We start from the raw sequence: 17,441 nt of genomic DNA, 5'->3' as shown, positions 1-17,441 counted from the left end.
GATTGGTAACTAGGTATAGCCAATTACCAGTTATGATTTGATATTTTAAATATCTGAAAACCAAATTGCCAAGCTTAGTCATCTTATTAGCCAAAGACAAGGCATTACAGAATGAAATGGAGACACATATACCACGCTTTCTGGGAAGCAATCTCACAGTACTTACCTTACATGGAAGGTCTGCTTCAAAAATATGCATCTAAGATTACCTATATTTACAGCACAGTTGCTTACAAGTTTGAGAGCACGCTATACATCACCCACCAGTCTGTACTTGTTTTCCCATACCATCCTGTACCTCCCTTATCTTTGTTTTGGATATCACATTCCGGGAGTTTTTGGGGTGTGGAGGTACCTCCTACCTGTACCAAGACACTATATTCATACATTTTGTTTCTGACTAGTTCTGTATTTGCCTGTGCCAAGAGAAAAGTTCAGCTATTGAGTGTTATGGGACGTATCTTAGCATGGAGTGGCCAGCATTCTGGGAAAAGAAATACAATTCACAGTGTAGTTAATGTCATTCCTGAATACATATTAATGTGGTGTGACATACACATAAATATATCCTGGGTAACAGGAAGGATGATTCAGCTCAAAGTTATCAGGAGTGCTGGAGGGCTCAGAAGAGCTGGGTGCCCAGATGCAATTGTCTGTTCACTCCGTGAAGGAAATGACCTCTGGGAGCACTGCTGCTGTGGAACAGTAGGAAGGAGTTACTTGTATTCCTGGGCAACTTGGACAGCAGTGACCATGAGATGACTCAGTTCAGAATCCTCACAAAAGGAAAAAAGGAGAGTAGCAAAATACGGACCCTGGACCATAGAAAAGCAGACTAACTCCCATAGGGAACTGATGGGCAGGACCACCTGGGAGGCTAATATGAGGGGGAAAGGAGTCCAGGAAAGCTGGCTGTATTTTAAAGAAGCCTTATTGAGGGCATAGGAACAAACCATCCCGATGTGCAGAAAGAATAGCAAATAGGGCAGGTGACCAGCTTTGCTTAACAGTTAACTCTTTGGTGAGCTTAAACACAAAAAGGAAGCTTATCAGAAGTGGAAACTTGGACAAGTGACTACAGAGGAATATATGAATATTGCTCAAGCATGCAGGGGTGTAATCAGGAAGGCTAAAACGCAACTGGAGTTGCAGCTAGCAAGAGATGTGAAGGGTAACAAAATGGGTTTCTACAGGTATGTAAGCAACAAGAAAAAGGTCAGGGAAAGTGTGGAACCCTTAATGAATGGGGGAGGCATCCTACTGACAGATGATGTGGAAAAAGCTGAAGTACTCAATGCTTTTTTTACCTCGGTCTTCACAGACAAGGTCAGCTCCCAGACTGCTGTCCTGGACAACACAGTATGGGGAGGAGGTGAGCAGCCTCAGTGGTGAAAGACCAGGTTAAGGATTATTGAGAAAAGCTGGACTTGCACAAGTCCATGAGTCCAGATCTAATGCATCCGAGGGTGCTGAGAGAACTGGCTGATGTGATTGCAGAACCATTGATCATTATCTATGAAAACTCGTGGTGATAGGGGGTGGTCCTGGACAATTGGAAAAAGGCAAATATAGTGCCCATCCTTAAAGGGAAAAAGGAGAACCCGGGGAACTACAGACCAGTCAGCCTCATCTCAGTCCCCAGAAAAATAATGGAGCAGGTCCTCCAGGAAACCATTTTGAAGCATTTGGACAAGAGGAAGGTGATCAGGAACAGTCAACATGGATTCACCAAAGGCAAGTCATGCCTGATCAACCTGATTGCCTTGTATGATGAGATAACTGGCTCTGTGGATATGGGGAAAGCAGTGGACGTGATATATCTTGACTTAGCAAAGCTTTTGATATGGTCTCCCACAGTATTCTTGCCAGCAAGTTCAAAAAGTATGGATTCGATTAATGGACTATTGGATGGATAGAAAGCTGGCTAGATTGTCAGGCTCAATGGGTAGTGATCAATGGCTCAATGTCTAGTTGGCAGCCAGTATCAAGCGGATTGCCCCAGGGGTCGGTCCTGGGGCTGGTTTTGTTCAACATCTTTATTAATGATCTGGATGATGGGATGGATTACACTCTCAGCAAGTTTGCAGATGACACTAAGCTGGGGGGAGAGGTAGATACACTGGAAGGTAGGGACAGGGTCCAGAGTGACCTAGACAAATTGGATGATTGGGCCAAAAGAAATCTGATGAGGTTCAACAAGGACAAGTGCAGAGTCCAGGGTGGGGACTAACTGGCTAAGCAGCAGTTCTGCAGAAAAGGACCTGGGGATTACAGTGGATGAGAAGCTGGATATGAGTCAGCAGTGTGCCCTTGTTGCCAAGAAGGCTAATGGCATACTGGGCTGCATTAGTAGGAGCATTGCCAGCAGATCGAGGGAAGTGATTATTCCCCTCTATTCGGCACTGCTGAGGCCACATCTAGAGTACTGCATCCAGTTTTGGGCCCCCCCACTACAGAAAGGATGCGGACAAATTGGAGAGTCCAGCAGAGGGCAATGAAAATGATCAGGGGGATGGGGCACATGACTTATGAGAAGGGGCTGAGGGAACTGGGCTTGTTTAGGCTGTAGAAGAGAAGAATGAGGGGGGATTTGAAAGCAGCCTTCAACTACCTGAAGGGAGGGTTCCAAAGAGAATGGAGTTCGGCTGTTCTCAGTGGTGGCAGATGACAGAACAAGGAACAATGGTCTCAAATTGCAGTGGGGGAGGTCTAGGTTGAATATTAGGAAACACTATTTAACTATGCGAGTGGTGAAGCACAGAAATGGGTTACCTAGGGAGGTGGTGGAATGTCCATTCTTGGAGGTTTTTAAGGCCCAGCTTGACAAAGCCCAAGCTAGGATCATTTAGTTGGTGTTGGTCCTGCTTTGAGCAGAGGGTTGGCCTAGATGACCTCCTGAGGTCTCTTCCAACCCTAATCTTCTACGATTCCCAGTATTGTGTATTGTCCAGGGGCTGAAGAACATGACTGAATCCTGGTTTACAGGACTGCTATGTCTGCTGCCCCAACAGCAATATGCTTTTAAGTACAGCATTTTGGCTTAGTATTGAACCTATGAGTTGCCTCTGTATCTCCGTGTCTTTTTTCACTCGCTTTGGCCCTGGTAATACTTCCCCTAGCAACTACCACACGATCCTTGGCCACTGCCACAATCTCTTGTGAGAGCTCCCTTTCTGGCCACAAATATTGCCTCCATGTCTTCACTATTTTTTTAAATTTATTTATTTAAGATTCTGTAATGAGATCCACAACATTTTGTCCCAAGTTTTCAGTTTTTGTCTCCTCAGGTTGGCCAGCCACTCAGCAGTCAATAGAAGCCCTGGTCTTGAGGGTCAGGCAACTGCAGGTGTGCTGGCTGTGAAAGCAAGAAAAAAAAGGCTGCAATTGTTGATATTCCAGACAAGCTATGATAGCATTTGTTAATATACATTTGTGACTTTACCTTCTTGAGTTTCTGGAACCTCAGAGATGTTAAGGAGAGTGCTGGGTGCAATGGGATGTGTGTGTGCGCGCAATATATACTGTTTGGCTCTGCCACTATGCCTTGGAGGCTGGGGATGGGAATTATGTTGCTGGTCTGGCTTTGCAGTTGTGTTGTGCCTTGGAGGTGCTTTCATACCCATCCAATACCATGTGTTAGGGAAAGCAGGAGGCAGCATCTGGATGTGAACTGGGTAATTAACCCTGTTAAGTTGTCCTGATTCTCAATGACATTATAGTGAGACCAGTGACTAGGAGGCAAAGAATGGCCTTATTCAAAAAGGAAAAGGGCAGGCATAATATGCTGTAAAATTTATTCACCAAGATGCACCCCCACCCCTGAAATGTCTCTTGCAGGAGTAAAAGGGAGCTGTGAGCTTTACCGGGGGAAAGTCACTATTTGGCTATCCCCCATAACATCAGGACAAAAATTGAGCAATTTCTTAGTCTTAGATTCTGCTTTATCTCCCCTGCAGACATGAAGAAAGTGCAGAGAAAATCAGATAAGGTCCTGCAATGACTGTCAATCATTTTCCTGTAAGAATGCTTGTTACAGGGCATTTGTACCTCCGCGGGGAGCAGTAATTTTTGTATCTTTACAGGCATGTGATATCCATGCATACCTCATGTAAACTGAGAAACTAATCAAACTTTTCCTGTAATCATTATCTCAGTTAATTTTGCCCACACTGAATCTGCTGTGGAAGGGGAGTGGGGTAGAGGCTGCAGCTGCACCATGCTGCCAACCACCATTTTGAGATGACAAACAGGAGTTGTTCAGGGAGGAAGAAAGGCAGAGGAAGAGCATTCACTGGGCAGGACACATGAGAGGAGGGGAGGGGAGAAGAGAAGAGAAGGAAAATAAGTAGATGGGTATTTGCCCTCCATGGTCCTCAAAACAATCAATAGTCAGTACTTTAGCATATGACAAAGGGAAATTACCCAGGTGGAACAGCTGCCAACTTGGAAACACTTGCAGGGGGACCAAGCAGACAGCGTGTGCAAAGGAGGGAGGCAGGGCTGGAGACTCAAAGGATCCTAGCTCACATCCCCCTAATATAGCTGAGGCCATGAGGCACCCATAACAGAAGTTAGCACGGCAGCACAATAATAATAAATTGTAAAGACAGGTACTCTTACACACTACAGTTCCTGCCAGATGATCTGCCTCTTGGGTCCTGGTCTGGATTTCTGGCTGGGATTCAGGCTCATTGCTGCAGGACAGGAATCGGGTTGGCTTTCTACCTGGGACCTCAGTCCTAAGGAGATTCTGACTGTTAGGGAACAGCTCCCCACTGACCTCCCTGTGCTTATTCCCTCGTAATCTTGCTAGTTATCCGTGGTGGGGGGCAAAGAAAGAGGTGAGGGAGGAGGGGAAGAGAAAAGGCTGCAGATTCCAAAACCTCTCTGTGTTGGGTGGTTACGTAGTTATATAAAATCCTGTCCAGTTCTGCTACATGTGCCCAGCTGGATATTTTTTTTTTGTCATCACTAATTTTAATATACGTCCTTCTGAGCGGCTTGTCTTTATCCAGCACTGTTCGCTACCCCACTCATCTGCTTTGCAATGTCCACAAACAAATCTTTATTTTCATTCTATTCACAATTGCTTCCAGTACTGACGCTTCATCCCAGATAGCGATAAGAACCATTGTCTCAGCACAGCTCCATGCAGCTGCGCAAAGCATGCTATGGGGCTTCTATAGTGGAATCACAGCAATGCTGATATAGTGGAATCCAGAGGTAAAGCGGCAAAATCTGGCCCCGTGCAGCTTTTAAATGGTGCGACAGATGTGGCCATTTCCTGAAGTACCCTTGAAAAAACCTTACTGCAGTGGTCCCCAACCTTTTTGTAGCCAGTAGCACATTCATGTTTTCAGAAGAGTGTGGCGGGCACCAACAATTTTTCAAGGTTTATTTTGTATTTGTACATTAAATAATACAAAAAAATTTAATATTACATAATATATGAATCCAAGAGATGTAAAATTACCCTTTTTATGTAAAAGTTATTAATTAAATTATTCGGCAATTACTCTTTCACCTTTCCATGTGAATTTGCTCTTTATCTACCTGTAAGAAAAATTAAGGAATTTTTACAAAACAAATATCCTACAGTTTTCATCTTATTTATTTTTAAAAAGTAAAACATTGTTGAACTGCTGGTCCAAATATATTTATTATTCTTACTTTAACATAGAATGAAGCCTGCAGCCCCGGAGTTCTCTGTCCCCGGCAGGCGCGGGGCCGCGGCTTCTCTCCATCTTAAGCCGCAGCCCCTCACCTGCCAGGGACCGAGAACACTGGCGCCCGCAGCCTGCAGCCCGGGAGTTCTCTGTCCCCAGCAGGGGCGGGGCCGCGGCTTTTCTCCGGCTTCGAAGCTGGAGAGAAGCTGTGGCCCCGCACCTGCCAGGGACAGAGAATGCCGGCACCCACAGCCTGCAGCCCTGGAGTACTCTGTCCCCGGCAGGTGCGGGGCCCTGGCTTCTCTCCCCTGCTGGGCAATAGGCAGGTCCCGCGCCTGCGGGGGACAGTGAACACGGTGCCTGCAACCCACAGCCTGCAGCCCCAGTGTTCTCTGTCTCCGGCTTAAGCCGTGGCCCCTCTCCGGCTTAAGCCGTGGCCCCACACCTGCCAGGGACCGAGAACATCGGTGCTCGCAGCCTGCAGCCTTGGAGTTCTCTGTCCCCGGTAGAGGCGGGGCCGCTGCCTCTCTCCCCTGCTGGGCACTAGGCAGGCACACATAAATGCGCCATGGCACCCGCGGGCACCACGTTGGGTACCACTGCCTTACTGAATAAAGTTTATGTATATATTTGAGTCCATTGTATTAAATGCCATGGTTATATATTATTGTAGGCCAGGATGATCAAAGGACTATATTGAACAATGGGGCAGAGAATGATTTTTTTCGGACCATGTGTGCAAAGTGAAATTCCTGGGAAATATGTAGGGGGAGGTGAATCCAAATGCCTTCCACCAGATATTTAACAGTCCAAACTTTTGAATCTATGCCCTGAAGAGCACACCATTTTCTGCTAATCACCTGTTCCCAAAGGCTAGAGATCAAAGGCCCAAGTTGTATTAAACACACACACACAAAAAACCAGGCTGATCTGCGCAGTCTGGGCATTTGTTCTATGCTATGGCTGTTATGAACTTGTAACCACAGGAAACCCCATTATAGGGTCCGAAGGACTGACTCCTGCTCAAGTCCCTGCTGGAGCTGAGGGGGTGGTCTCTGGCAAGCTTATTAGCATGTGTGTAGGTTATTTTATTGTTTTTAATATGTTTTCTCTGTAATGTTTTCACCTTAAGAATAAATGTGCTTGCTTATAAAGAACTATGTGGTAACTTAATTGTGGGCAGTTATGTTTATAGCCTCTGAAGAGAAAGCAAAGCACACACACTGGCCTGTTTAAGCAGCAAAGAGTCCTGTGGCACCTTATAGACTAACAGACGTATTGGACCATGAGCTTTCGTGGGTGAATACTCATGCATCCGACAAAGTGGGTATTCACCCATGAAAGCTCATGCTCCAATACATCTGTTAGTCTATAAGATGCCACAGGACTCTTTGCTGCTTTTACAGATCCAGACTAACACGGCTACCCCTCTGATACTTGGCTGTTTAAGTAGTCTGGCCAGCTGGGAATAAGTGTGTGCAGGGAACTGTGTAGCCTGGAAAAAAAAGGTTTAGAAGGGAGAGAGACATGGATCTCAACCCAAGAGCGGTAACAGTTGAGGAGCCAGAAGCCTAGAAGTACATGTCCTTTCTGCGCCAGAGGGGAAACAGAGGTACAGTTGCCCTGAACTATGACAGGGACATCCTGGCAACTTAATATCAAAGCAGAGGAGAGCACACAGGGAAAGAGAGGTCAGTAACTGTCATTCACACAGCAGTGTGTGATAGCTGATGGACACATGCCAAAATGGTGCACAACAGCATTGTGTCCACACAAACACACAGAACTAATTCAATTTGCAGCAAACTTAGTTCACTTTGCAGAAGGACTCCAAAGTTTGCAATAAAAGTGGAGTTAATGCACTGTGACCGATTGTGTCGCGTATACACAACTGTTTTCAAACCAGATTAATTGAACTTAACCCAGTTTAAACCCCTTAAATTCAGAAGGACACTGTCCACACAGGAATTTAATGCAGTTTAACTAATCCACTTTAAATTCACACCTTTAGTTCATTTTGATTCTCTTTCTCAAACTTTTGTATAGACAAGCCCTAAGTAAGTAAAAGGGACTAAAAGTGTATTGTCCTGTGAATTTCAGTTTATCAGAACACTTTCCTAAAAACGTATGCCCTCTCTAAGCTACAGAAGACACAGGAAAAACCATAGCAATATTGATACAGTACAAAACTGGAAAATAAAAGTGCTAACACTTCTGAATAATAAACTTAAGGTAGTCTTATTAAAAACTTCTGGTGTGCTGATTGTAACTCAATCACTCCAGAAGGCAAACTTAACAGATTCAAGAAATTGCCTCCTCTTTGCCTTAGCCAGCATCTTGTCAAACTATTAATAGCTTCTTTAGAAAATGAAAATGACTGTCATGTCCCTGACAGAAAAGTAACTTCCCAAGTAACAGAAGGTAGCTGATGCCACACAATCTGCTGTATCTTAAGGATGTGATATCTACCATACAGATTTATACTTTTACACCTTCAGTGAAAATGAGAGGTGAGAGCTAATTCAGCTCTCAAACAGCGTTGCTTAGTGGGTAGGGAAACTCCCCTTTACCACTCATGGGAACTGAATTACCTGAGCTATGGAAAGCAATAACATCTTAGTCAATTCAGAACTAGGTGCCTGGTGGAAGTGTAACTGAAGTCACTGGAAGGATTCTGAAAGTGGGTCTACATATTGGAATTAAAAACAAAGAGGGGGAGAGTGTCAGGAAAAAAACAGGGAAAGGATTTTCCCAAAAAATATATTAAAAATTCCATTCAAGTGAAAATTTCCAGACTTTTATGGATAGAAATGTTCACTACACAGTGACTCAGTGCCTTAGGAAAAGATAAATTTCACAACAATTTACAGATGTCCCAACCAAAATGAATAGGAGACTAATGAACTGCTATTATCTTGTGCACAGCACACAAGTACAGAATTAACAGTAACTGTCTTATTTCTGTATTCTAGAATCTGGGGGTTTAATTCAATTGAGAAGGGAGGAAGGATCACTGCTCCTTGTTAAAGTGAACCAATGAATAATACATTTGGGAAAGGGATGAAAAGGGAGTTTGTCTTGAGAAATGTTTCCAAATCAACCTGTGCTGAAAATCCTATATAAACAAGGGGTTGTATCAGTGGAATTTGTACTTATTTATCACATTCAAAACAAATACTAGTTATCCCTGTGGCCCTGACAACAAGAGAGACTGAAAGGCATGAAGAAAATTAAAAAGGAAAGAAGACACAAAAATAGCAATCAAAGATTGATTCATCTTTACCAGACATACAATGCTTTAGCACCAATTCCACATCTCTTTTATAAATTATGTTTTTATTTTAATTTGAATGTTATTTCATTTTTTTTCTTTTCTTTTTTTTTTTTTTAAATTCACCTATCTGAAACATCAGCCAACCAACAAAAGCCACTGTGAGGAGGAGGGGGTTGACTTGTGACTGTATTTCTTTCATGTCTCACAGAGAAATCTCTCAAGAAAGTCTTTCAATAATGGTTAGAGGATCTCTAGGTGACCTTGATTTGCCATAAAATTGCTTCATTAACATGGATACAACAATTTCTGACCCTAACAGTCTGAGGAAGAGCACAACTACATGTCACTTGTGATAAAAAAGTGTTTTTGTTTTGTAACCCCAAATGACAGTCACCCTAGGCAGTCTCCCAATTTGATAGATTAATTAAAGAAGAATAAAATGTAAGATGTTACACACACACATTCTGAAATAACTGGAGTATGTGATAATCTGATTTCTCTCTCCTCTTTCTGGATCCAGCTCTGCTTTCCATTTGCCAATTCATCACTTGCCTTTGTTAGCAGATAGCAGAAACAAAGCAGCTACACCTTGTTGCTGTAAGCTTCCTCAAACTAGTTACTGTATGTGATTATTTTTACTAAGAAAAATTGGAGAGAGCAGCCTACAGCCTTCATTTATCAGCACAGGGGAAAACCTAGCTTAAAGCAAGACAGCAATGAGCAGAAAATGGCATTGTTCTAAAATCAGAATATACTCCTACTACCCACAATCCTCTGTACATGAAAGTCAGAGCCACGTTCTGCCTCAAAGCTCATTTCAGGTCTCTACCCTGGCTTCAGATACACATTTCCTATCATGAAATCTATTAGAATTAACAATAAAATCTGGTGTAATCAGGAACAACCTGCTACATACTATTTTCACTTTAAAGATTTGTGTTTCTGCTAATAACGAACATTTTTCTTTAGACCTTTTACCATTCACAAACATTATATAATCAAATATACTATAAAAACAAAAGCTACGCTTTTTAGTTTAAACCTTTTCCAGTCCAAAAGACCTTCACCCCAAAACATTAATACCAGGCAAATTAAGACAAGGCAACTTAGTACTGCTTTCCTACCTTGTTGAAATTGTTGTGTACTCAGTGTCTTTTCCAGGCTTGCACAGAAGCACTAGCTTGGTGATTTTATTACCGTCATCTTATTTTCAAATACAATCAGGTAAATGTATTCAAATTAGTCATCACCCAAATTCTCCTTCCTGAGGCATCTGTCTTCTTACTCACTAGTTAGGAATCAGATTGTTGTGGGTGGAGAAGTCAAGCCTCTAACCACATACTTTTAGCACCAACCAACATGTCATACGTGATACATAAAAAATATGTACAAGACAACAAATTAAAGAAAGCAGATGTTATAACAAAAAAAAACCAAATAAATAATGAAAATCAATCAGGGATGAAAACCAACGGTGATATTAACTCTGATTAAAATAATTCTCACTCTTCTAACTTAAGAATGGGATTTTATCAGGACAATGATTAGAAGATTGCAGCAACATGTAGCTCATTCTCATAGTGCACACACAATAACAGAAATATTTCCTCAGTAATTGTTACAGTTTCTCTCTCTCTCTCTCACTCTGGGTGGAAGTAGAACCTTAACTCTTCACTACAACATAGAATCATAACTGTAACCATGTTGCCAATGGCAGTAAAAAAGCCCAAGCTCTTACTATTGCTTCCTCCATTGCTACCCACCAGTAATTATACACCGGTAGGCAGTGGTGAGCTGCAGCCGGTTCGCACCGGTTCCCGCGAACCGGTTGTTAAATTTAGAAGCCCTTTTAGAACCGGTTGTTCCCCGTGGGACAAACTGGTTCTAAAAGGGCATTTAAATTTAACAAGCGCTCCTGCTGCAGCCCCAGCTCTGCCTCCACCTCCTGCCATGAATGCTCCTCCTTGCTTCCCCTCCCCCCCTGCTTCCCGCGAATCAGCTGTTCGCGCGGGAAGCCTGGGAGGGCTGAGAAGCAAGCAGGCTTCCCCGGCCCAGGAAGACGACGCTGAGGTAGGAAACTAGGGGGGGGCCGTGTGCCCCGGCCGGTCTCCAGCCGCGGGCTGTCCCCGGCCGCCCAGCCCCGCGTCCCCAACCCCCCCCCCCGTCTGCCCGGCCCCGGCCGCACACACACCCCGGCCCCGCCCACATCCCCCCCCCGGCCCCCACCTACCCGGATGCCCGGCTCTGGACACGGCCCCCCAGCTCCGGCCCGGCCTGGCCCAGTGGCTCCAGCCGCCCCTGCTGTTTGCCATGGGGCCGGGCTCCGGCAGCGCGGGTCTGGGCGTGGCGGCGGCCCCGGCTGCCCGGCTCCAGCTCTGGCCGCGGCCCTCCCTGGCTCCACCCGGCCAGCCGCCTGGCTCCGGCCGCCGGGCTCCCGCCACATCCTCCGGCCACGCGACTCCTGTCCCGGCCCCGCGTCCCCGGGCTCCCGGCTCCAGCAGCAGCCGGACTGTAGCGCCGCCAGCCACGTCCAGGCAGCGCGGTAAGGGGGCAGGGAGGGGGTGTTGGAGAGAGGGTAGGGGAGTTTGGGGGTGGGGGGGTCAGAGGGCAGGGAACAGGGGGATTGAATAGGGGCAAGGGTCCTGGTGGGGCAGTCAGAAAGGATCAGGGGTTGGATGGGGCGGTGGGAGGCAGTCAGGGGCAAGGGTTCCAGGGGCAGTCAGGGGACAGAGAGAAGGGGTGGTTGGATGGGGCAGGGGTCCTGGGGGGCCATCAGCAATGAGAGGAGGGGTTGGATGGGGGCAGCGGAGGGTACTCAGGGTACAGGGAAGGGGGGTGGATGGGGCAGGGGTCCCTGGGATGGGGTGGGGCATCAAGGAACGCGGGGGGTTGGTTGGGGCAGGAGTCCGGGGGGGGGGGCATGATCCCTCCTGGGGTGAGGAGCGAACCGGTTGTTATGATTTTGGCAGCTCATCACTGCCGGTAGGTATTTACAACTCTGATTTTTACTAGTGTAGACAAGGCATTTGATCAGAGCAACATATGTACCACCTCCTGAAATTGCACTGTGACCCAGCCATAGATACATGAGATACTTGCAAGAAGAGCAATAATATTGTTTTCTAGCATTGAAAAGACGTTAGCAGTTTTATTTGTTAAGCTCTTTATAGCCTCTCATCACTGGCCAGCAGTATGCTGAATCCTGCTTCCAGCAAAATGATTAGATGTTTCCCTGAAACACATTCTGTTTAAGTTTAGAAAAATCTAAATGAGCCTGAATGTTCTCTTCACTCCAGGAGAGTCAGCAAGGTCTCGATCTTACCATCAGACAAGGTTTTGCTGTCTCAGTGCCTTCACTGTAGAAATTATTGTGATCAGCTGATCACAAAATACAGCTATCTGGACAGTTGCATATGTCTGTACTAAAGTGAACATATGCTGTCCAGCAAAACAAGTTAGACACTTTAAATCTACCCACAGCTTCCAGGTAACTTAGCTAGGTAAGTGCTCTGGAATAGCTGCAGAAGAAGTCAACAAAAAAAATCACCCCAAGATCTCTGCCAATCTGACATGGGGAAAATTCCTTCCCAGCCCCAAGTATGGTAATCAGTTAGACCATAAGCATGTTGGTAAGGCCCACCAGCTAGACAGACACTTGGGAAAGAAGAGCCCTCCCTATCTAGCATCCCATCTCCAGCCGTTGGAGATGTTTGCCACTAGCGGTCGCAGATGGGCCCAAGCCAGTGTAGACAATCTCAACATACCATCCCCTCCATACACTTATCAAGCTCAGTCTTGAAACCAGTTAGGTTTTTTGCCCCCACTACTCCCCTTGGGATGCTGTTCCAGAACTTCATTTCTCTGATGGTTAGAGACCTGCGTCTAATTTGAAGCCTAAACTTATTGATGGCCAGTTTATTATATCCATTTATTCTTTTGCCAACACTGTTCTTTATCTTAAATAACTTTTCCTCCTTTCTGGTGCTTATCCCTCTGATGTATTTATAGAGAGCAGTCATCTCTCTCCTCAGCCTTTGGTTGGTTAGGCTAAACAAGCCAAGCTCCTTAAGTCTCCTCTGATAAGACAGGTTCTCCATTCCTCTGATCATCCTAGTAGCCTCTCTCTGCACCTGTTCCAGTTTGAATTCATCCTTCTTAAACATGAGAGACCAGAACTGCACAGTATTCAAGATGAGGTCTCATCAGTGCTTTGTACAATGGTAATAACACTTCTCTCTCTCTACTGGAAATACCTCACCTAATGCACCCTATGATTACATTAGCCTTTGTTATGGCCGCATCACATTTACAGGATGACTATGACCTCCAATTGATTAATATACCCAGATCTTTCTCCACCTCCACCACTTCCAACTCATATGTCCCCAGCTTATAGCAAAAATTCTTGTTGTTAGTCCCTCAATGCATGACTTTGCACTATTAAATTTCATCCCATTTCTATTACTCCAGTTTTTACGGTCATCCAAATTTTCTTGTATGATATTCCTGTCCTCCAGATTGGCAATACCTCCCAGTTTTGTGTCATCTTCCAATTTTATTAGCACACTCCTCCTTTGTGCACCAAGTTCATTAATAAAAATGTTAAATAAGATTGGTCCCAAGACCGATCCCTGAGGAAATCCACTAGTAACTTCCCTCCAGACTGACAGGTCACTTCTCAGTATAACATGCTGTAGTCTCCCCTTCAACCTGTTCCTTATCCACCTTCCAATTCTTGTATTAATCCCCATCTTACTCAATTTAACTAATAACTTCTCACATGGAACTGTATCAAATGCCTTACTAAATCCATGTAGATTAATCTATTGCCTTTCTTTTGTCTAGAAAATCAGTTATCTTCTCAAAGAAAGAGATCATGTTGGTTTGACAAGATCTACCTTTTGTAAAACCATGTTGCATTTTATTCCAATTTCTGTTTACCTCTATGACTAACTACTTTCTCTTTCAAAATTTGTTCTAAGACAGTGGTTTCCAAACATTTGAGGGTCATGCCCCCTTTTATCTGTCAGTGCAGCTGGAAGAAGGGGGAGAAGAGATACAGACAGAGGTAAGGGGGTTGAGGCTGGGGCCACAGCTGGAAGTGGGTCTGGGGCTGTGAGTGGGCTGGGGACGGAGCCGCGGCCAGGGGCCAAAGCTGGGAGCAGGAGCAGAGCCACAGCCAGGTTGCGATGGGGGTCAGCAACTGGACCCAGTTTCACTCCCAGCCCATCCCACCCTTGGCTCTGGGCCGGGAACGGAGCCACGGCCAGGGGCAGGACTGGAGCAGAGTAGGAGGTGGGGAGGGACCAGGTGGCACACTCTCCCTGCCTCCCACGGGGGCTGGCCTGGCCCCGCTGCACCCCCTCCCAAACGTTCCTCCACACCCCCAGGGGGACGTGCTGCAGTTTAGGGACCTCTGATCCAAGACTCTGCATAAAACTGAGGTCAAACTAACAAGCCTGTCATTTCCCAGATCACTTTTCCCCTGCCCCTTCCTAAAAATAGGTACTATCTTAGCAATTCTCCAGTAATAAGTTACACCCCTGAGTTTACAGATTCATTAAAATCCTTGCTCTTGGGTTTGCAATTTCATGCGCCTGGTCCTTTAATTTCCTTGGATGGAAATTATCCAGGTCCCTGATTTGGTCCCAAGCTGTTAGAAATTACCATGTCTGAGGTGGAAGGCAACTTCAATCCCCATATCCTCATTCCCATTAGCCACACTGCCACTACTTCTAAATTCCTCATTACCCTTATTAAAACTGAGGCAAACTATTTGTTGAGGTATTGGGCTAAAAACTGTGTGCCAGATTAGACCAGTAGAGGAGTAGCCCATGATTAAATTCACAAGTTAGTAACCATTTAGCCAGTCATGCCACTAACCAATTATTGGTGAAATAAGGGCCTAATAAAAGTTTATAACATGGCCAGAGAAACAGTGCTAGTTCTCATCTAGAAAAGATTTTAAAGCATTCTTGGATAACAGTTCTCCTGTAATATAAACAGGGCCTCTTTTTAACATCTATATTCTCACTTGGTTTCAGCTAAACCTTGTTTTAATAAACTTTGGCCAGCCACCATGGGAAAGATCCAATGATATTAAGTAGCATTCAAGAATCATGCTCTATCCCAAGTTTTTGGGCTGTGCCGTTACTATTGGTGTGCTGTGTTTCACACAGCTCCCCCATTACAAGTGATCATAGATTAGCCACCAGTGGCCTTGTGTACTGCAAGTTGTATTTATAATGTTCACTATTATACTACCGCCCTAGCCATATTAGTATAGTCAAGGTGCTAGTTTGTTTTTTTTAAAACCAGTCTCATCTAACTCTACTCAGTACTGAGCTAAATGACAAAGCGATAATACCATTATGGGGTGTCAAATTCATTCTTTAGAGCTGGCCAGGGCATAAGTGTAGAACTATGCATTACCATTATTCAACCAAAGTCATCAAAGGGAGGTCTGCAAAATAATCAAGGACGGAATATGACAAACATATTCTTACCTTTACCAACTGATATGTCTGCTTCTTCTCTTATTTCACCATCCTCTTTACTTTGTCTTTATGGATCTCTCTGCTTTCTTTTTCTATCTCTACACATGCTACCTTAAAGCCACTCCCAAATTTTCCCTAACACCATCAGCTTTACTCCCACACCATTCTCCATTGCCTATAATTAAATGATCCCTGACAAAATTTGCTGATGACAACATGTAGTTTCATAATTAGGCTTTAGATTTAATACCCTAGTTAGAGTGATAGGGGGAGCAGGCAAATTCACTTTTCCCAGAGCTATTGTTTCAAGATGTCTGCAGACTCAGGAACGTAGCACTCTATCAGTTTACACTCACTTTTCATTTGGAAGGTTAATTTACAGCCACCACAGATTAAAAACTCATTATTTTGTAAAGACTCTTTAGATTCTGCATGGTTTGGATAAAAATAGCTCAAGCCAAACAGGTTTCAGAGTAGCAGCCCTGTTAGTCTGTATCCGCAAAAAGAACAGGAGTACTTGTGGCACCTTAGAGACTAACAAATTTATTTGAACATAAGCTTTTGTGGGCTACAGCCCCACTTCATTGGATGCATGCCCACGAAAACTTATGCTCAAATAAATTTGTTAGTCTCTAAGGTGCCACAAGTACTCCTGTTCCTCAAGCTGAACAGCGTATCTGACATTCATACCATAAATAACATGACATTCAATAACAGATTTAAAAGTAGCCATTCTTCAACAACAAAAAAATATAAAACACAGACTTCAAAGAGAAACTGCAGAGCTACAATTCATTTTCAAATTTAACGCCATAAATTTGGGTTTGAATAGTGACTGTGAATGGCTGGCTCACTACAAAAGCAATTTTCCCTCTCTTGGTATTAACACCTCCTCAACAATTATTGGGAGTGGACCACATCCACCCTGACTAAATTGGCCTTCAATACTGGTTCTCCACTTGTAAGGTCACTCCCTTCTCTTCCTGTGTGAATATATATTTATGCCTGTATCTGTAATTTTCACTCCATGCATCTGAAGAAGTGGGTTTTTTACTCATGAAAGCTTATGCCCGAATAAATCTGTTAGTCTTTAAGGTGCCACCGGACTCCAGACTAACAAGACAGACTAACATACTAGATAACATGATTGCCCCATCTAAGGATAAATAATTATTTTTTACATTAGACATTAAATGCAGTTACCGAAGGAAAATACTGGGGTTGGATAACTGGAATTCAAAATGGGGGAGAGGGGAAGAGCTACTGTGTTGGACACAAAAACCAAAGAGTCAAGATACATTTATTACATCCACAAGCCCTGAGTAATGTCACCAGAGAAGACACAGACCCCCCCTTGTCCCCCGTCGGGAGGAAAGAGAGGCAGGTTGCTACGATGCGATCCCTGCCGTTTCCGTCCCCCGCGCTGTCCCGCAGGGGGAGGAGGTGGTGTCTGAGGGAACACACCGCCCCAGCCAGACACGGCTGCGAGGAGCCACAGGGGGTGCGAGGCGCCGGCAGGGCTGCCCCAGGCCCCGCGCCTCCCCCGCCACCAGGGAAGAGAAGGGGCCAGGCAGAGTCCGCTCCCTGCCAGCCGCCCCCGGCCCCACCCGAGCGCCCCCGGCTCTCCCCGCCTGCAGACAGGCCGCCCGACCGGGGATGGGGGGGTGGAAAGGGAGGGGTCTCGGCCACTGCCGGGGCGAGACCCACCTGAGCTGGCGGCGGATCCCCCAGTACCAGGCCGCCCCCGGGCTCCAGCCTCGCACCCCGGCCGCATCCTACCCCGCAGCCGGCGGCTCCCGGTCCCCGCAGGCCCTGCCCAGGCTCCCCTCGGGTGGCGGGGGCCCGTCTCTCACCTGCCGCCCGCCCGCCCGGTGGCTCCGGCTGCTGCCTGTCAGCGACGGAGGGGGGAGCACGGGGGGCAGCGACACCAGCCAGACTCGCGCGCGCGGCTCCTCCCCGCCCGCTCGGCTCCCTCCCGCGCCCCCGGCTCGAGACACTAAGTCC

At 45.7% G+C, this 17,441-nt stretch overlaps 1 protein-coding gene across 8 annotated transcripts in view; it reads right to left on the bottom strand.

The window, feature by feature from the left end:
• ERC1 (ELKS/RAB6-interacting/CAST family member 1) overlaps window positions 1-17,441 on the bottom strand; it is a 578,436-nt gene that overhangs the window by 560,699 nt on the left and 296 nt on the right. For 6 of the 8 annotated variants that reach the window (XM_044991167.1, XM_044991196.1, XM_044991231.1 and 3 more), the window contains exon 1: window positions 17,291-17,398. The exons of the other annotated variants lie outside the window; for them this stretch is intronic. The gene's annotated coding sequence lies outside the window, so the exon portion shown is untranslated. Of the gene's footprint in view, window positions 1-17,290; window positions 17,399-17,441 lie in introns of those variants that run through there. 8 annotated transcript variants of the gene reach the window in all.

This window comes from Mauremys mutica, chromosome 1 (genome assembly GCF_020497125.1).
Source record: "Mauremys mutica isolate MM-2020 ecotype Southern chromosome 1, ASM2049712v1, whole genome shotgun sequence".
Taxonomy (NCBI): domain Eukaryota; kingdom Metazoa; phylum Chordata; order Testudines; family Geoemydidae; genus Mauremys; species Mauremys mutica.
The sequence above is the reverse complement of the archived record's forward strand: the minus strand, read 5'-3'. Positions and strand labels throughout refer to the sequence as shown.